The following is a 21,625-nucleotide window of genomic DNA, read 5'->3' as shown; positions in this document are numbered from 1 at the left end:
TACCCATTTCGTACATTTCAGATAAATCAGAACAATAAAGGGGAACAAGTGGGAAGGTGCTTTTCCTGTGCATTTGGAGCGCGGCTCTCAGGACGCCGAGCAAAGGTGTTCCTTTCTTCCTCCAGCCTGCCAGGAATACAGAGCACGTGTGGCCCCACAGGGCGAGTTCTGTCTATGCTGCTGGACACTGAGAATCATTTTAAAGCTTTCAAAAGCCACTTGATTACTTTTCTGTCTACAGAAGTTTTAATGGAGAATTGTGGGAGGAATACAAATATTTAGAATCTGTTTTTTTCCCCTGTGTTGAATCGAGATGTTTTATGTGGATTATGTCATGAAAGTAAGGATTTAATTAAAATACTTAATAAATTTATTATAAAACTGTTTAAAATTAGATTTATTCTCCTTGTCCATTAAAGAGGTAAACAGAACATCTAAGAATAACAGAAGTTTAAAAATATTATATTGTTTAATTGAAGAGTCCCTTGCCACAGAGAACCATTGCAGCCTCTGGCTCTGCATCATGATTATGGCTTAGGCTCAGGGCTCAGACTGCCTGAGTTTTTTTGTTTTTTAATTCTTAATTTTGGAGTAATTGTATTCACATGTAGTTGTAAGAAATAAAAACAGGAGAAATCCTGTGTACCTTTCACCCAGTTTCCCTCAATGGTAACATCTTGCAGAAATAGGGTATACTGTCAAAATTAGGAAGTTAACAGTAGGATAATCCACAGAGCCTTTTTGGATTTCACCAGTTTTAATGCATTCATTCGTGTGTGTGTGTGTGTATGTGTGTTTCATCCAATTTGTCACATGTAGATTTGTGTAACCACCATGACAATCAAGATACAGAACTGTTCCATCGCCACATGCTCTGTCATGCTACTCTTTTTTTTTTTTTTTTTTTAAGATTTTATTTTTTCCTTTTTCTCCCCAAAGCCCCCCGGTACATAGTTGTGTATTCTTCGTTGTGGGTTCTTCTAGTTGTGGCATGTGGGACACTGCCTCAGCTTGGTCTGATGAGCAGTGCCATGTCCGCGCCCAGGATTCGAACTAACGAAACACTGGGCCGCCTGCAGCGGAGCATGCAAACTTAACCGCTCGGCCACGGGGCCAGCCCCTGTCATGCTACTCTTTTATAGCTAGAGTCATCTCCCACCCTAAGCTCTGGCAACCACAAGCTGTTCTCCATCTCTATAATTTTCTTATTTCAAGAACGGTATATAAATGGAATCAGACAGTATACCACCTTTTTGAGATTGGCTCCCCACCCCGCTCAGCACAATTCCCTTGAGGTCTGCCTGAATTTTAATTCTGGCTTCACGCCTTACTGGCTGTGTGATCTTGGGAAAGTTATTTAATTTCTCGGTCTCAGTTTCCGCTCAAACCAGGGTCTGCCTGATTCCAAAGCCTCCTTGTCTCCACTCTACCATCTTGTCTCTCACTTGTGGTTCATTGAGAGGAGCCCATCCATCGGCTGTGTTGTCCATTTCCCTATGGAACCCTGGAACATAGCTGAGACCATGAGCTTCTAAACCTTCTCTTAACATTTCCAAATCAAAACAGTGTAAGGAAAAACCCTCTTTGGAAACACCAATTGGATAGCTTTAGGTATTTATAACTTATCATAATCTTATTCTTTTGCCTAGTAATTTTATATATTGCTTAAAGGAAGATTGTTTTGAATGGAAGCCCATTTCTGCTGCTACCAGTTTTAATCTTCAGTCAGTTTCTCTTTCATCAGTGAACATGTGCATCCAGGTGGTATTTACCTGTCTTTTGAGTCATTTGATTTAGCCTTAGATTGTGACAGGCTCTGGGTATACTGCCAAGGGAACAGCTCCCCTACTGTGCCAGTTGGCTGATTATCTGTGGTTATCATGTGTATAAAGCATTTTTATAGGTTCACAGAGCTCTCTGCTCAAATGTCAGCTCCACAGGGAGGACTCCCTGACCGCCTCTAAAATAGCATCTGCCTCCTGTCTCTCTTCATTCCTTTACCCTGCTATATTTATCTGCAGGGCACTGGCCACCACTTGACACATTATATAGTTATTTGTTTACTGTCTGTCTCTCTCCTTCAGAACACAGTCTTCAGGAGAGAAGGAACTTGTCTGTTCCCTGCTGTATCTCTGTTGCCTAAAGTGCTCTCTGACACATGACATTTTTAGACTGAATGAATGTCATGAAGGAGTGAATGAATGAATTCTCTCGCTGTTCATAGAGGGAGGAAGAGAGCAATCTACCTGGAGAACCGGAAGGAGAGATGGTAACTTGAGCAGGAAGGTCTCAGGGCATGTTAGTCATCTGCACTTGAGCCACAGAGCAGAGGTGAAAGGGCTCCCAGACAAAGGCAGGGGTGACAATTAACAGTGGTAATGACAACAGCAGCTCTGTGGTGGGCATGGATCACAGTCCACAAATTTGTGCGCACAAGAAAAATAACTTTATTTTTCTATAACTCAGCCTGATTCATATTCTGAGGCTTGATTTCGATGTGATAGAGGCTCTTAGCAGCAGTCGAGTTAACGTCCTGCCCCACTTTTGCCCAGCGAGGGGCGATGGGGGTCGTGTATGTATTCCCTGTGGTGGGGTGGAACACTGACTTCACCCACAGGTGGCTGAGACGCTGCCCCTGCCTGTCTGCACCGACTGGAGAGACTGAGGCCCATCAGCGTTCTGAGCCTGCCCCACCAGGATTTCTCCTGTATCAGCTCTTTCTGACTCACCCACTGGGTTCTGTTACAAGAAGATGATTTCCCTACGTCTGGGTTCTGCTTTTTAGCCATGCCTGTAATTTCTGTTCTCAGTTCCATGGTAAGTTTCAGTTCTTTATTCTCATCCCTGATACAAGACCTTTCCTCTGATCTCAGATCTAAAGGTTTAGTGATGAAGTGAGGTCGTTTTGCCTGGAGACTCCTACACTGCCCTTTTCCCTCATGAATGTTATAGCACATTTCCCAATTATGATGTCTCCTTTAATGAGTAACATTCTTCCTAAATCAAGTACTTAGTAGCATTTAAGTTATGGGTATTTATTAGAGCCAGATAGATTAATAAGGCGTTAATATTTTGGCTTCTTTTATTATAAATGAATTATCTTTCTGAATAAATTGTCTTTTGAAAGAAAAGAATCCCAACTTAAATGCAACCATAGTACCAAAATTTCATGAGGGAAATTTTAGCACTATTATTTAGATAGATTTTACTTTAAGCAAACTGGGAGTATTAATATAAAATGTTAGGAATTAAAAGAACTTAAGCCAGTAACCAGAAGTGTATGTCAGAATCGCCTGTAGATCCTTCTTAAAATACATAAAGCCTGGGTCCTGCCCTCAAACACCCTGATTTGTGAGGTCTGAATGTGTGTGTATCCTTGACCGCACGCCAGAAGTCCAACCCAGCCCACTCATTCATTTTACTCATGAAGAAACTGAAGCTCAGAAAAACGAAGTGATCTGTCCAACCTCACACCCATGAAAGAAGCGGTTTCATCGAGTATATCTCCGCAGCCTGTGGTTCCAGAGCCATGGGAAAGCTTTTCTGGGTGATGATATTTAAAACTCATTACAAAACTCAACTTTCGTCATCGCCTTGTAATTCTGTAAGTAAAAATGATGAAGAAATTCTCAGTTCCTATTGGAATTGACCCTCAGGGATTCGGGTTAGCAGTTGTCAAAGGTCATAGTTACATTTCACCAGAGTCAGTTGCAGTCCTGTCTGAGGAGAGGCAGAGTTTACAACAGGGGCGGGGGATCTACAGTGGAAACAACCATGGGTAGAAGTGGGTGGAGAGAGTTGGGAACCAGCACTTCTGTCATAGGTGGTTGAACTTAACCTGACTCAGAGAGGCACTTGACACATCCTGACAGTACACTGGCTGAGTTCCTTCAGGACGTGGATGAAGGAGGCCTGACCACATAGGACTCTTCTCCATCATTGACGTCACTCTCCAGATAGTTTAAAACAAAAAATTTCCCATGACCCTGCTGCCCTTTTCCAAGCAGTTACCTTCTTATATCCCTTTTACCATCAATTTTCTCAAAAGAATAATTCAAATTTGCCGTTTTAACCTCCTCAACATCTATGAGTTGTCCAGTTGAGTCTTATCTCACTATCTCTTTCTGCAAAATAACACTGTTCATTCTTCATCCAATTAATATTTAAGAAGTGCTGAACTTGTGCCAGGTGCTGACCTAGGCTCAGGGTGAGTCTAAAAACAGTCCTTATCTCATAGAGCTTACTTTCTGATGGAGAGCACAAATAATCACAGAGCTACAAATTCTGATGGTACAATACAGGAAAAGTAGAGAGCATTAGGAGACACTATAATTTGGATTGGGGTGGGAGGTGGTGATCAAGGAAGGCCTCTTTGAGCAAATGGAAGTTAATCTGACACCTCCAGGAGTAGTAGGAATTGGCCCGCGAAAAGTGGGGAAAGGGTGCTCCAGGCAGCAGAACAAGAGTAAGGGACCCAAGGTAGGAAAGAGCACGGGCAGGCAATTTCATACAACTAAAAGGAGGTGGGCCAGCGCAGCCAGAGCTGATGAGCAAGTGGGTAAGCAGTGACAAGTACGTCTAGGGAGACAGGGAGGGGCGAGGTCACGGAGAGCCTCATGGGCTAGGCTGGTATCTTTGTTCTTAATTCCAAATGCAAAGGGAAGTCATTGAAGGGATTTAAGGAGGAAAGACATATGATCAAATTTATATTTTAAGAGTCTTGTTGTATGTTGGCTGGAAACTGGATTAGAATCAAAACAGGAAGATCATTGGAAGGCCTATGTGGTGCTCTAGGTAAGAGATGATGGTGACTTGGCATAGGATGGTGGCCTTGGGGATGGAGGGAAGTAGAAAGACTCAGAATGTCTTTCGCAGGTTGGCAGAACCTGATACATTGGATGTCTGGGGGTTGTCATGTGTGACCTCTAGGTTTCTGGCTTAAGCAGTTGCATGGAGTGGTGGTGCCATTTACTGAGGTTTACAAAGCTGGAAGAATAAAAGGTTTGGGGAAAGGACACGAGTTTCTTGTTTTAGATGTCTGTGAAACTTCAAAGGGAAGATGTTAAGAAGGCAGTTGGATCTGTGGGAGTCCAAGTTCAGAAGAGAGGTCTGGGCTGAACATAAATTTGGGGGTCCTTGGCATATGGTTAGTTTTGAAAGCCAATGTGAAAGATCATCTAGGCTGAGAGAGAGAGAGTAACAAGACAGACCTCTAAGAAACTTTACAATATAGAGATTAGACAAAGAAGAAAGATCCAGAAATGAAGACAAATAGACCAAAACAGGGCAGAGGAAAATGAGGAGGTGTGATGTCATGGTAGCCAAGGAAAGAGACTATTTCAGAAGGAGGGTGTGGTCGACTCTGTGTAGTGCCACTGAGAGCTCAGGTACCCTGAGGACTGCAAAAGGTCTGTTGGATGGGGATATCATTGGTGATCTTCACCAAGAAGAGTTTTGATGAAATCATGAGGTAGAAGTCAGATTAGCGTGACTTGAAGAGTAATGAGAAGTTTAGTAGGTTACAATGAGCACTAAAGAAAGAAAAGAAACAGAAAAGGATGGAAAAGACCAGAAAATCAGAGTACATCACTTATATTAAGGATAAGAAATGTTTTCTGAAACCTTTGTTTCAGGTTATGTGAGGGTGTCAAGCTATGGATCTTAGTCAAAGGAATCTGAGAAACAAAGGGAGATTGGTTTGGAGAGAGTTTTTGTTGTTACAACTGTGGGTGGAGTTCCTACTGCCATCTGTTGAGTAGAGGCCATGGATGCTGCTAAACATCCTGCAATACAGAGGAAAGCCCCCCTGCAACAAAGAAGAATCTACCCCAAAACGTCAGTAGTGCTGAAGTTGAGAAACCTTAATAGATTTCAACTACAGCTGCATATTAGGATCACCTGGGGAGCTCTTAAAGCATGCACATGTTGAGCCCACCTGGGCATTAGTATAATTAAAATCTCTCCAGGTGATTTTCATGTGCAGTCAGGGCTGAGAACCCTGCTTTGGGAGGATGTTTCACTGTCCTTTTACGCACATGTACTAAAAAATGAAGAGGTGGATTGCAGAAGATTTAAGATTCATGATGCTCCCCACACACGCCCCACTACACACACACACACACACACACACACACATTAGTGGGTGAAAGCCCAAGTGCATGTTATCAACAAATCTTAACAATGAGGCCTTGCAAAGTGGTTTGGATTAAACCATCACCTTCTTTCGGGCCCAATGTCTCTCTCAAATCTCTTACTTTTCACTTGGAGAGTAACTGGCTATTTCTCAGTTCTTGCTCCTTTCTCTGGCTGGGAGCTGAAGAAGACCACCAGGCCACCAGACAAGACAGGATGTGGCTTCTCAGTAACCTACTTTAGTTCCCTTTCTTAAGAGAATCTTAATGTTTTGTCTTTGTGTTTGGTGCCCCTCAGTTTCACTATGATGTGACTGTAGGTAGATTTAGTTTTGCTTCTTCTGCTCATAACCCAATGTGCGTTTCCAATCTGAGCATCCACCCTCCTTTGATTCTGGTAAATTCTCTACCATCATCTCTTTAATATGTTGCATCTCCCTGATTCTACTTTCTCGTTTGGAACTCCTATTAGATTCATATTGGATTTTGTCGTTCTCTTCTTCACAATACATTGATTTCACATTCATAATTTCTGTTCTCTCTCTGTACTCCGGTGTGATTTTCTCAGACCTGTCTTCCAAACCACCAGTTCTGTCACTAGTCATCTAGTCTAACTTGTCCACCGAGTTTTTTTTTTTTATTTTAATGACTATATATTTCATTTCCAAAAATTTCCATTTCCTTCCTTATTTTCCCCAATGTTCTCTTCCTGCCTTATGAATTCTACTCATTCCTTTATCTTTGTGAGCATTTTGAAGCCCTCAGACTGTTTTATTACCATTAGTTCTTGGAGCGTAAATTTTCCCATGGTTGTGCCTGCCAAGTCTCTTCTGTACAATCTCACGCAGATGTGTGCCGTAACCTAACTCTTCTGCAGTAGCAGAATTCCAATATTGGGGATATTCACTGTCTTCCTCCACCAAATGCTCAGTTTAGAAAGTATTGCTCCCACTGACCTCCAGACCTCCCATTTTGTATGAGATCGTTCATATTGTTTTAAAGCCCTGATCTGAGGAGAGCAGTGGGGACTGGTTTTTCTATAGATAAGTTTGGAAGGGGGAAAAAGGGAGGTGACAGCACCTTTCCAAGTAAGTTGGTCAACACGTTTAACAGAAGATAATTTGATAAAAATCTTCTTGCTAAGGTGTTATAGTTATGTCACTATCAAAGCTAGCTTTTAAGGGTTAGAAAAAACTCTAACAATCTTTATCAAAGGACTTCACACTAAGCAATGTGTTTTCTCAACTGAATATTTTCAAGTTGTCCAGCTGTTCACCCTTTGATGCCATTTCTAGACTGCTAAACATCCTTGCTTCCCTCCTTTGCATGTGCTTGGGAATGCCACTGCAATCTAGCAGAGTTCAAGGATGGAACACAATATGTCACGCCAGCTGAAAGCACACAGAGCTCTTGCCCTTGTCCTGGACCCTATCTTCTACTCTTGTCGCCCAAGACCATCAAACCTTTTTAAATAACACATTACACCACTGAGTTATATGTTCAGTTATCTAAAATCTCGAGTGTCTCACACACAAACCTGCTGTCTGGACTCTGTAGGCAGCTGAGTGTGTGACCTCTGCTGAACAGTCATTGCTACCTCAAAGGATGTCTATAGAGACAGTCTGATGCCCTGCTGCACTCCAAATATCCTGCAATGGCCCTTTCCTGGGTCTCGAGTCTAGGAGGCAATCACAGAAGGAAATGGAATGAGCTTAGTTCCCTCCCCAGAAGGACTATACTCTGTCTGAGGAAAGAGTACTTGCATATACGAAACAATGGAAATACACAGCCAAATGCCAAATCACGTGGACCAGACAAATAGTGCAGAAGGGAAGGGAAAGATTAAGAGTTAGTAAAGCTTCATGGGCAGACTCGGATCTAACGTGGCCTTGAGGGAAAAGTTGGGCCCATGGGTGCAGCATTCCAGGTATACATGGGGATAAATGTGTGCTGGAACGTGCTGACAGCTCATGCTGCCGTTTTGGTATGAGTGAGCAGATAGGCTTTGGTAAGGGATGGTAGTAACAGGCAGGATGTTGGGTGGGTAAAGAAGCTGGAGGGGAGAATACTGATAACTGACTGATGCTTAGGAGGGTAGGTGGTGGCAGGCAGATGACAAGCAGGAAAAGGTAATAATATAAATAGCCACTGCTCACTGAGCGCTCTTTATGTGTAGGGCTTTGTGCTAGCCGTGTTACATGAGTTTCTCATTTAATCCTCACATATCCTATGAGGTAGAGGGTGCTAGTGTCCCCATTTTTCAGATGAGGACTCTGAGGCTAAGGGAAATTAATCACGTTGCCCTAGATTATACAGGTAGCAAGTGATAAAGTATAGATTTGAACCCTGGAAGTTTGGCCCCAGAGTTTGTGATCCTAAACACCAGAAAATACTGTGCTTCAGAGGGTTGTCGTGACTTGCCTTAATACTACTAAAAATTGGAGCATGAATCATCTTGGTCATTGCTTTCCATTAGTTATCATCTTGTGACATAAGACATTGCTCACTCAACAAATACTTATGATGTTGTCAATCCCTAGCCTTATGCTGTATGCTGAGGACATTGAGATGAGTCAGATTTATCAGTGCCCTCAAGGAGGTGACAGTCTCTATAAGGCAGTCACAAGAAGAATCATGTAAACACATAATTATAATGCAACACGGCAAATGATGATTCAGTGGATGTTTCTACAGAGTCTAGGGAATCTTGGAAGATGGAGAGGGAGTTTGGGAAGGCTTCAAGAAGAAGATGATATTTAAAGTAAGTTTTAAGGGATGAATAATTAATCAGATGGATGTGGGGGTGTGAGAAGTTTTAAAGCAAAGGAAATAGTATTTAAGGGCATGGAGGTACAGGATTGCATGGCAAGTCAGAGAATGAGCACCGCTAGAAGAGATAGGAGTATAAAGTCCAAAGGCAATCCTCAAATGTGTTCTGCAGACCACTGTTGCTGGGTGATGTGAGTTCTGTGGTAAAATATGTGTGGAAACCATTGTATTTTATGATGTTCTCTTGTGGACATTCATAGTGCATGTAAGTATATTAAAGACTTTAAAAAGTACTACAGTAAGCCAACCCGTTAAACTCTTTTTAAACGAGCTCCCCATTTTAATTGTCCATAGAATCCTTTTGTTTTAATCTCAAAATAACACTTTTACTTTTCACTTCAAGAATCTCCATTTTTCATAGTTTTTGTTTTTCTGTTGAGAGTCCCCATTTGTTCACTCAACTAAGATCATATTTTCCTGTAATTCTTTGAACAGAAGTTTAACAGCTGCTTTAAAGTCTCTTGCTAACTCTAAAATGTGGTCAATCTTAGATTTGGTTTCAATTGACTGCCTTTTTTTTTAATGACTGTGGATCACATTATCCTGTTTCTTTGTATGCCTAGCAATTTTTGATTGTTTACTGGACATTGTGATAGTACATTTTAGAGACTCTGTTTTCTGTTGTCTTTCTCTGAAGAGTGTCAGTTTTTGTTTTAGCAGGCTTGTTAATTGATGGATGACCACTGTGAACTTATATAGGCTTAGTTTCATACTCAGTTAGTGTTGATATATGGAAAGTTCGACATGTTTCCCGAGCCGTTCTAACTTGATGGGACTCAGCCTTCAGACCGTCTTTATCCCATGTGAATCTTGTTGGGACTTGACTTTAGACTTTGTTAGGGTGAGTTTAGAGTAGGTGTTACTCTAGGGCTTGGTCATCACTTCAAAGGCACATGCTTTCCAGTGTCTCAACTGGATGCCAGGGATGTTAACAAAGTGTAAACAAGATCTCTTCACTCTGGCAGAGCTGGACTCCAATGTCCTCAAGTACTGTTCAGCCTCTAGTATCTCTGTCCCGCCCTCAAAATCATAGCAGTTGCTGTCTGGTAAGCCTAAAGAAGTCCTGCCCTGCACCTGGACAGCCCATCCCTCATCAACAGATTCATGGGGGTTCCCCATATGGACTTCTAGGGCCCCCTCTCCCTCTCCTCATATCTCCCTCCTCTGCTATGTCCCGCCCTATAGATTCCACCTGCCTCTGCTGCCCTAAACCACTATTTCTACCCTTTCAGCTCAGAGAGACCACAGTGTTCTGCTTGGACTCCAGAACTCTGCTGTGGTCAGTTGGAAAACTTTCCTGGGGCAGAGATTTGGGCAATCACGAGGCTCATTTGGTAAGTTTCCTTTCTCTCAGGGGTTACAGTCTTGTGTTGCCTGTTGTCCACTACCTAAAAACGGTTGCCTGTTGATTTTATCCAGTTTTATAGCTGTTTATAGAGGGATGGTTACTCTGGTACCATTTACCCTATCGTGGTCAGAAATGGTAGTCCAATATAATATTATTAAACAGCACGTGAAACTAGCAACGTGCAATATACACTTTGAGAAATACTGAGATAAGTTTATATTTAGTTTTAGCCCTATTTTTAGTAACAAGGATTCATATATTCCAGCAGCTTGCTTTACAATTCCATTTGGATCTCTAACAGGCCTCTTAAACTTAATATGTCTAAACCAAGTCTTAATTTCCAGACTTTTTCCCAAACCTGCTTTTTCCCCAGTATTTCCCATTTCAGCAAATGGCAACTTCACCCATTTAGTTTCTCAGACCAAACTGGTGCTGTCCTTGACTCTACGTTCAATATATAAGCAAATCGTGTTGCTCTGGCTTCAAAATCCATGCCGAATCTGATCACTTCTCACCACCTCTACATCCCACCTGAGGTCAGTGACCATCCTCTCCCACCTGCACTATTGCACAGGCTCACAAACTGGTGTCTCTGCTTCATTCTTGGCCCTTTCAGTGTATTTTTCACATAGCAACCAAAGTGACCCTCTTAAAATGTAAGTCAGCTCATGTCCCTGCTCAAACCCTTCTACTGGCTTCTCATCACACTTAGAATAATGCCAAGTCCTTCCCATGGCCTAAAAAGCCTTAATTGCTTTGAGCCCTGGATATCTCTCCTTCCTCTCTTCCTTCTTCTCCCCAGATCATGGCCTTTCGGCCATGCTAGCCCTCTTGATGATGTCCCTTGAATATGCCAGGTTTGCTCCCATCAAAGGGCCCGTGTGTCTGCTGGCTCCTCTTCTTGGAATGCCCTTTCTCCCGACATCCACATGGCTCATTCTTTCACCCTCTGTGTTACATCCTCAGAGAAGCCTTCCCTGATCACCCTAGAAAGATCTTACACCTCGTCACTCTCTAATGCCCTACATTGCTTCATTTTCTTCATAGCATTTATCACTGCCTGACATATGTTATATCTCTTCATTTGTGTTTCTTTCCCACTGAAAGTAAGCTCCACGAGAACAGGGACCTTTGTCTGTTTTGTTCACTGCTGTATTCCAGGCACCTAGCCAGTGCCTGACACTTAGTAAGCTCTCAATAAATGAATTCAAATAAATAATATGAATTATAATAAATGTATTTACATTTAATGTTTGTGAGGTAGTTCAGAGTGATAAGGAAATATCGAAAAAAGGTACCCCAGATTGCAAATATATTGGAAAAATATGAATATTTTGTTGGCTCTTATGAACAAAGGCCATGATGCAAAAGTACTTGTAGGGTACTGCACCTCACAGCCGGCAAATGGTCCTGTTTATCTCCATCCAGGTGAAGTTTCCTGGGCTCAACAGCTTCTTCCAACAGGTCAATTTTAATAAAAGTCCAAATAGAAAAACATATAAAAATAAGAAAAAAAATGCAGTACCCTCAGACAATGTTATTACACCATCTGTGTCTTCCAGAAGAACCTAGTTTTTCCTCCTTCTTAAACTGAAACAAGGGCATTCAGAGCCAAAACTAGCCTGCGTTACAGGAAAGGTTTGTTAGGCATATGTTTGCTCTGGAGTATGAAAAAATGTGTTTGGAGAGGGAAGCCTCTTGTGTTTGTGTTCACCTAAAATAAGCAAACAACTGTGGATCATTATAGGAAGAGATTATCTGATGAAAATCTGCTGAGATACTTCCATCCCTCTAGGTACTGGAGCTCTTGTGAAGGCAAAGGGCATCTCTTGAAGCAGAATAGGACCAAAGAAGCAAATTCAATTTCATTATGCCTTCTTTGGTCTGAATTCTCATCCAAAACTGTTCCATTTGCTCACAACTCCAAGAGGACAAACTGTGATAATGGTGGACATATTATTCCAAGCCATTGTGATCAGCAACTCAGGGAGTACTGGTTCCAATTCCCATAAGTTGTTAAAGATCAAGAAAGGCCCCCAGGTACTTCCGTTTTTAGAGGTTCCCAATATATTAAAAATGGATGAAATTTCAAAATTCCAAATTGTGGTATATTTTAAATGCTTTTGTTTAACAAATTAATGCTTTTACAACAAGAACATACAATATACCATCTGGGGTATCTCTGTGATTGTATAGAGAATCTTATTTGGAGATACTATCAAAGGTCTAAACTTGAGCTCCTTCAGGAATGTAAGTCCCTGCTGATTCTCCTGTGGTGGATCCTGACCAACCCCTGGATGTTGCTAAGGTCTTTCACTCGTCAGCCAGTGGTTCTGAGCTTTACAAGCTAAGTCTCTTTAATTTTCAGTCAGTTCATAGCCACTTGATGGATAAACATATGCCTCAATGTAATAAGCTTGCCTTGGTGGGTAGGAAAAATTAATTATTTGACCTGATTAGCCAGTCTTATGAAAATGACTAAAATACTCCAACCAATTTATTAAAAAACCTATTCATAAAATCTCACTACCTACTATATATTATAAAAGTGGACAAAAGATTAAAAGCAAGACTTATAGGGGCCAGCCCCATGGCCTAGTGGTTAAGTTTGGTGTACTCCAGTAGCCTGGGTTCAGTTTCCCAGGTGCAGACCTACACCACTCATCAGTGGTCATGCCGTGGTGGTGATCCACATACAAAATAGGGGAAGACTGGCACAGATGTTAGCTCAGGGCGAATGTTGCTCAAGCCAAAAGAGGAAGATTGGCAACAGATGCTAGCTCAGGGCCAATCTTCCTCAGGGGAAAAAAAAAATTCCAGGACTTATAAAAATGACATTTCAAAGGGTTTTCAGGATTTGCAAGGTAAACCTCAGGGAGACCATAGCTGTGTACACACAGAAGCTTGTGGAAAATGTTAAGGCTTGGAATGAGAAAGTGATCAAATTGGGGGGATCTGGTGGTACAGCACTGATTGAAGATGTTAATTGATTAATTCATCCATCTATCCAACAAATATAATTCCTTTATGTCCATCCATTCATCCACTCATCCATCCAATTCAACATTTACAGAGTGCCTGTTCTATGCCAGGCACTATGCTAAGTGTTGCGGGTACAGAGAAAAATAGGACAGGAGTTCAAGGAACTTATTCTGGTTGGGGGTGGAAATAGAACCTACATTGGCGGCCCGGGTTGTGAGTGCCCTAACAGAGGTGAGCAGGTTGCTCTCGTGCACAGGGGGCAGACAGCTAACTCAGCCTGCAGAGATGAACAAGAGCCATGACCCAGTTCCTAGTTTACTTCCATTTTGTCTTCCAAGAAGAATGCTCTTGGACCTATAAATAGAATATTGGTAAGAAGAAACTGAAAGCCAAGATTTGAGAGGAAAATGAGGAAGAGGCTCATATTTACTTACTCTAAATAAATTTAGAATTCATGGAATGTTCTGTGGAGTCTCATGGGGAAAAAGGTGGTATTTATTCTGTGTATTTCCAGAGGACAAAACTAGGACAAAATAGAAAAAAGTAAGAGGACGGGAGATTACAACTAAGTATATAAAAGGCCTTTAAGAAAACATTCCTCTATTTTGTAAAAGTTATGTATATACCCAGTAGAAAAATTGGAATACACAAGTAAAGCATTAACATGAAGATAGCTAAAATTACACCTAATCTCACAACTTAGTCATAAGCATTGTTGACAAGGTGGTGTATTTCCACCCAGTTTTGAGATGTATTACATGGTAGAGATTATGTAATACATGCAAATTCTATCTTTCTTTTTTACTTAACAGTAAGCATGTCTCACATCATTACAGATCTTCAAAAAGTAATTTCAGAGTTCTAGTTCCAGCCGAGATGAACTAGCTGCATTCTTCCCAGGATTTCCCTCTTACAACTCATGAAGGCTTGCACATAACACAACGAACAAGTGTAGGAAGACTCTCAAAGGTGGCAAGAAGAAGGCAGACTGCCTAAGGACGTCAGGACTTGAGGAACATGGCAGTGAGTTCCCTGGGTTTTCTTTCTGCTTCCCATATGAGCTGAATGGAGTGTTGGAGAAGCCTGCAATCTGGAACTATCATTAAGCATAAGGAGAAAAATAATCTCCAAGAAAAGCCTGTTCCCTCTAAACAAAGAACCAAGAAGAGAGATGCATAAGAGAACAGAAAACCTTTTTCATATTAACTCCCCTACTCCAGCCAAACATCAATGGACAAGTATCCCCATCCAAGATTTCTGCTAGGCCCAGTGGGGAGCTAGTCTTCCATTTCCACTGACAGCCTTAAGGAAGCAGGAATGAAGTTCTGATTTACCCACCTGGTGGTGTTCCAGGGTCAAACAGGGAGCTAATCTTCTGTCTGCCACCAGCAGAAGCAAGCAACGCTCTGATTTTCCTGCTTTGGTACTGTCAGTCGGGCCCAGCGGGTAGCTGAGCATCTACTCCCACCTGGCATCAATGAAACTGAAAGAGGCTATTTGTAGTGGGGCTAGTCAGCCGTTCACATCCCACTCCTGTGTCAGCTAGGCCTGCCAGGGAGCTGAGCTTATACCCCACTTGGAGACAATGAGGCAGTGTGAGTCAGTGCTAACAGGGTTACTGAACTTCTACCCCACCCATTTGCACTCATAGACAGTAGGAGTCACCGACCTTTGTCAGGATGGTGTCAGCGGGGTCCAGTGGGGAGAGTGATACCCACCCACACCTTGACCTGTTTGTTATACCTGTGTGCTAAAATGGGTGACTGTCCACTAAAAAAGAAGATTAAATAGGATACAGAGTCTCACAATGTACTAATCAAAGTGTCCAAAATACAACTGAAAATCACTCATCATACCAACAACAAAGAAAATCACAATTTGAGTGAGAGAAACAATCAACAGATGCCAACACTGAGATGACTCGGATGTTGGAATTATCTGACAAAGACTTTATAAAATAGACTGATAAAAGACTCAGAATGATCTGACAAAGACTCATAAAAAATGCTTCAACAAGCAATTACGAACATGTTTGAAATATATGAAAAAATAGAAAATCTCAGAAAAGAAGTAGAAGATATTCAAAAAAGAATGAAAGGGAAATTAAATTATAGAATTAAAAAATACAATAACCCAATTTTAAAAAGAACACCAGTGCCAGAAAAAAAATGACAGAGAAATGAATCAATGAGATTGAGGATAGAACGACAGAAATTAGCCAACTTGAACAGCATGGAGAAAAGAAGAAGAAGAACCGAGTCTCAGGGACCTGCGGGAATATAATGAAAAAAATTGTAACGTTCATGTTATTGGAGTCCTAGAAGGAGAGGAGAAAGAAAGTGAAGATAAAAAAATTACTTGAAGAAATAATGGTGTAATTTTCTCAATTTAGGCTAAAAAGGTGAAACAACACATTCAAGTATCTGAATGAACCCATACAGGATAAACCCAAAGAAATTCACACTAAGTAGGTCACAGTTAAATCTAAGGACAGATCAAAAACCTTGAAGCATCCATAAAGAAATGACACTTTTCCTATGTGGATAAAAACAATTTAAATGACAGAAGATTTCTCTTGAGGAACCAAGGAGAACAGAAGAAAGTGGCATAATATTTTCTAAGTGCTGAGAAAAAGAACTGTCAACCACAAATTCTGCATCTGGCAAAACTATCCTTCAAGATTGAGGAGGAAATAAAGACACTCTCAGAAAAGGGAAACTAAGAGAACTTTTTGCGAGCAGATCTAGATTTAAAGAAAGGCCAAAGGAAGTTGTCTAAGGAAAAGCTATCAGAAGAAGGCTTGGAACAACAGAAAGGAAAGAAGAATTATAAAATGAGTTTTAAAATAAACCACAAAGGGGAGAGAGTAAATATAATAGACTATCTTATTCCTCATGAATTTCTTAAATAATATTTAATGATTGGAGCAAAAATCATAACACTGTTTGACATAGTGCTCCATGTATGTAGAAGAATATCAAAGAATTATATTAGTGGATAGATGGAAGAAAGTTTTCTACACTTAAAGCGATAAAACAAAGAAGACATACAAATGGCCAACAGGTACATGAAAAGATGCTCAACATCACTAATCATTAGGGAAAGGGAAATAAAAACCACAATGAGACGTCACCTCACACCTGTTAGGATGATTATTGTCAAAAAATAAAAGACAAGTGTTGGCCAGGATGTGGAGAAATTGTAACCCTGGTACACTGTTGATGGAAATGCAAAATGGTGCAGATGCTATGGAAAACAGTAAAAGGAGGTTCCTAAAAAAATTAAAAATAGAATTACCATATCATCCAACAATCCCACTTCTTGGTATTTATCCAAAAGAATTGAAATCAGGATCTTGAAGAGGTATTAGCATTCTCATGTTCAATGCAGCACTATTCATAATAGTCAAGATGTGGAAACAATCTAAATGTTCATTGATATATGAATGACTAAAGAAAATGTGGTATACACATACAATGGAATGTTGTTTAGTCTTAAAAAAGAAGGAGATCCTGTAATATGTGACAACATGGATGAACCTGGAGGACCTTATGCTAAGCGAAATAAGCTGGTCACAGAAGGACTGCGTGATTCCATTTATATGAGGTATCTAAAGTAGTCTAACTCATAGAGGCAAAGAATAGAATAGTGGTTGCCAGGGGCTGGGGGAAAAAGGAGATGGGGAGTTGCTAATCAATGGGTATAAAATTTCAGTCATGAAAGATGGATAAGTCCTAGGGATCTACTATAAGACACGTCTATAGATAATAATATAGTATTGTACGTCTAAAGATCTATTAAGGGGATATCTTTTATGTTGTGTTCTTACCATGATAAAAAGTTGATTAATTAAAATTAAAAACAAAAAAATGATAAAACATCATCAATATTAGACTGTGATGTTATATATATACATTGTAGACAAATACTATAAACAAATACACGAATGTACTTGGGGATGTCAACATCCCAATCTCAGGGATTGTTGGAACTACTAGATGGGAAATCAGCAAAGATATAGAAGATCTGACCACCACCACTGAACAAGATGTAATTAACATTTATAGAACCTCTACTCAACAACAGATAAGTACACCTTCTTTTTTGTTTTTTTAAAGATTTTATTTTTTTCCTTTTTCTCCTCAAAGCCCCCCGGTACATAGTTGTATATTCTTTGTTGTGGGTCCTTCTAGCTGTGGCATGTGGGATGCTGCCTCAGCGTGGTTTGATGAGCAGTGCCATGTCCGTCCCCAAGATTTGAACCAACGAAACACTGGGCTGCCTGCAGCGGAGCACGTGAACTTAACCACTTGGCCCCCGTGCCAGCCCCTGGTACACCTTCTTTTTAAGTGCCTGTGATACATTTGCAAAGAAAAACAGACCATACACATCTTGTACCATAAAGTAAACCTCAACACATTTAAAAGACTTGAAATCATACAAAGTATGTTCCTTGAAGATAATGAAATCAAGGTGGGAATCAATAACAGAAAGTCAATAAACACTTGGATACAAACAACAGAATTCTAAATTATTCATGGGTTAAAGAGAAAGTCTCAGAGGAAAAAAAATACATGTAACTGAATGAAAGTAAAATACAACATATCAATATTTGTAGCCTGCATCTCAAACAGTGCTGAGAAAAGAAAGAATACATATAAGACCACAAATCAATGAAATTAAATAATGTCAGCAAAAACAGCAGAGTAAGGATCAGCAAAAATCCATAAAGGCAATAAGAAAAATGGTAAACTTTTCAGAATGAGTATTTTTCAGAACTTTAGAAATTAACCAAAGGCTTTTAGCAATCTAGGAGTAGTGTTTATTCCATCAAAAAGGCTGATTTAGAGTAAAAACAGTGAAGGAAGTCCTTCAGATAGAGATAAAAGGACACTAGACAGTAACTTGGATCCACTGAAGAAATAAGGAGTTCCAGTAAAGGTTACCACACAAGTAAATATAAATGCATTTTTGTTCTTAACATTTTTTTCCTCTTATCTGACTTAAAAGATAATTGCACAAAGCAATAATTGCAAACCTGTGTTGATAGGTACACACTGTATTAAGATATAATTCACATGACACAGAACAAAGGAGGAGGAGGGAACAGAACTATATATAAGTCAGATTTTTGAATACTATTGAAATCAAGTTAGTATCAATCCAATTTGATTGTTATAACTTAGATGCTAATTGTAATCCCAAGGGCAACCTTGAAGAAAATAACTCCAAAAAATATAATGAAACACTAAGTGAGCTGAAACAGTGCACTGGAAAATATCTATTTAACACAAAACAAGTCAATAAGGAAGGAATATGAGGACAACAAAGCATAAGACATATTGAAAACAAATAGTAAAATGGTACACACAAATCCTGCCATAACAGTAATTATATTAAATGTAAATGAATTAAAAATTCAATTAAAGCTAGAGATTTTCAAAATGGATTAAAATGAAATGACCCAACTTTATGCTGTCCTCAAGAAACACATTAAATTCAAAGACACAAACAGGTTGAAAGTGAAAGGATAGATAAAGATATAACATGCAAATGGTAACCAGAAAAGAGCTTGGGGGGCAATAATAATATCAACAAAATAGACAAGGTAAAAAGGTACACAGGCATGTTCATAGCAGCATTATTCATAATAACCAACAAATGGGAACAATCCAAATTTCCATGAACCAAGCAATGGATAAATAAAATGTGGCATGGCCACAGAATGGGATATTACAAAAGTGAATGAAGTGTTGTTTTATGCTACAATAAGGATAAAGCTTGAAAACATACTGAGTGAAATAAACTAGACATGATGTCACCCACTGTATTTACATGAAACATCCAGAATTGGCAAGTCCATATCAACAAAAGTAGATTGGTAGTTGCCAAGGGCAAGAATGGATGGAGAGTGACTGCTAATGTGTAGGGGGTTTCTTTTTTAGGTGATGAAAATGTTCTGGAATTAAATAGTAGTGATGTGCGCTTACTTTGTGAATGTACTAAAAAATACTGAGCTGTACACTTTACAAGGGTGATATATGAATAATATCTCAATGAAAAGGAAATCAATGCAATTGAAAACAAGAAAACAGCAGAGAAAGATCAACGAAACAAAAAGCTAGTTCTTCAAAAAAAATTGCAAAATAGATAATCCTCTAGCAAGACTGATAAAGATAAAAAGAGAGAATACGCAAGTCATGATGGTCAGGAATAAGACAGGGATGTCATTACGGATTTTGAAGTCATTAAAAGCATAATAAAGGAATACTACAAACAACTTTATGTTCATAAATTTGAAAACTTAGAAGAAATGGACTAATTCCTTGAAGAGCATGAACTTCTAAACTCAATCAAGATGCAACAGATAAACTGCATGGTCCTATAACCATCAAAGAATTGAATTCATAATGTAAAACCATCCTCCAGAAGAATCTCCAGGCCCAGATGGCTCCACTAGAGAATTCTACCAAACATTTAAAGAGAACTAGCACCAATTTTACACAATGTCTCTCAGAAAACAGAAGAGGAGGGCACATTACCAACTTATTTTATAAAACAAGAAAAAACTGTAAATCAGTATCTCTCATGAACTTAGCCACAAAATTCTTCATAAAATATTAGGAAATCAAATCTAGCAATGTATAAGGCGTATTACACAACACAACCAATTGGGATTTATTCCAGGTGTGTAAGTCTCATTTAGATTTCAAAAGTCAATAAATGAAACACACCATATAACATGTTCAAACAGGAAAGTCATATGATCATATCAATTGATGGAGAAAAAATATTTGACAAAATCCAATACCCATTTTTGCTAAAAGCTCTCAGCAAACTAGGAAGAGAGGAAAACTCCTAAACTTGATTGGGAGTATCTACAAGAAACCTACAACTAATGTCATACTTAATGATGAAACGTGGAACGCTTTCTCTCTAACTGGGAAAAAGACAAGGATGTCTGCTGTCACCACTCTTATGCAAAAAGAATACTGGAAGTTCTAGCCAGAGTAATAAGTCAAGAAAAAGAATTAAAAGATGCACAGATCGGAAAAGAGGAAATTAAAACTGCCCCTATTTGCAGGTGAAATGATTATCTATTTAGAAAATCCCAAGGGATCTATAAAAATAATTCTTGGAACTAATAAGTGAATTCAGCGAGGTCACAGGATGTAAGATCAACACACAAATTCAGTCACATTTCTGTATACTAAAAAAAGACAGAATCCAAAAAAATTTTTAATTTTCTATTTACAATCATTCTAAAGAAAATTAAACACTCAGGTATAAATCTAATAAACATGTTTGGGATCTGAATGCTGAAAATTACAAAATGCTGATCAAAGAAACAAAAATAGAAGTAAATAAGTGGAGAGATATACCTTGTTCACGGATTGTCACATTCAGCATAGTAAAGGTGTCAATTCTCCCCCAAAAGATCTATAGATAACGTAATTCCTATAAAAACCACGGCAAGTTTTTTCTAGGCTTAGAGGAATTGATTCTAAAATTTACATGAAAAGGCAAAGGAACTAGAATAGACAAGTCAATTTTGAAAAAGAAGAGCAAAGTGGGAGGAACCGGGCTACCTGACGTCAAGGCCTGCTGCATAGCTGTACTAACACAGGCACTATGGTGCTGATGGAGCAATGGACACACAGACCAATAGAACAGAATACAAGTCTTAAAAATAGATTCTACACAAACATGCCCCACTGATTTTTAACAAAGTTGCGAAAGAAATTCAGGGAAGGAAGGATGGCCTTTTCTACAAATGGCACTGGAGCAATTGGACATCCAGGGGCAAAAAATTAAACTTTGACCTAAACCTTATATCTTATACAAAAATTAATCCAAAATGAATCACAGACTTAAAGCTACAAAATGTATAGAATAAAACATAAGAGAAAATCTTTGGGTCCTTGAGCTTGGTGAAGAGTTTTTTGGCTTGACACTAAAAACGCATGATCAATAGAAGGAAAAATGGATAAATTCAGCCTCATAAAAATGGAAAGCTTTTGCTTTGAAAAAGGATAAAAAGTATAAAAGGATAAAAAGCTGGGAGAAAAATATTTGCAAACCACATATCTGACACAGGCCTTGCAGCTGAAATATATAAAGAACTCTCAAAACTCACCAGTAAAAAAAACAATCTAACTAGAATATGGACAAAAGACATGAAGAGACATTTCACCAAAGAGGACATAAAATGGCAACTAATTATATGAAAAGGTGTTCAATATCACTAGCCAATATGGAAACACGAATTAAAACCACAGTGAGATACCACCACTTACCGATCAGAATGGCTAAAATGAAAAATAATGATAGCACC

Source organism: Equus przewalskii, chromosome 14 (assembly GCF_037783145.1).
Source record: "Equus przewalskii isolate Varuska chromosome 14, EquPr2, whole genome shotgun sequence".
Taxonomy (NCBI): Eukaryota; Metazoa; Chordata; class Mammalia; order Perissodactyla; family Equidae; genus Equus; species Equus przewalskii.
The sequence above is the reverse complement of the archived record's forward strand: the minus strand, read 5'-3'. Positions refer to the sequence as shown.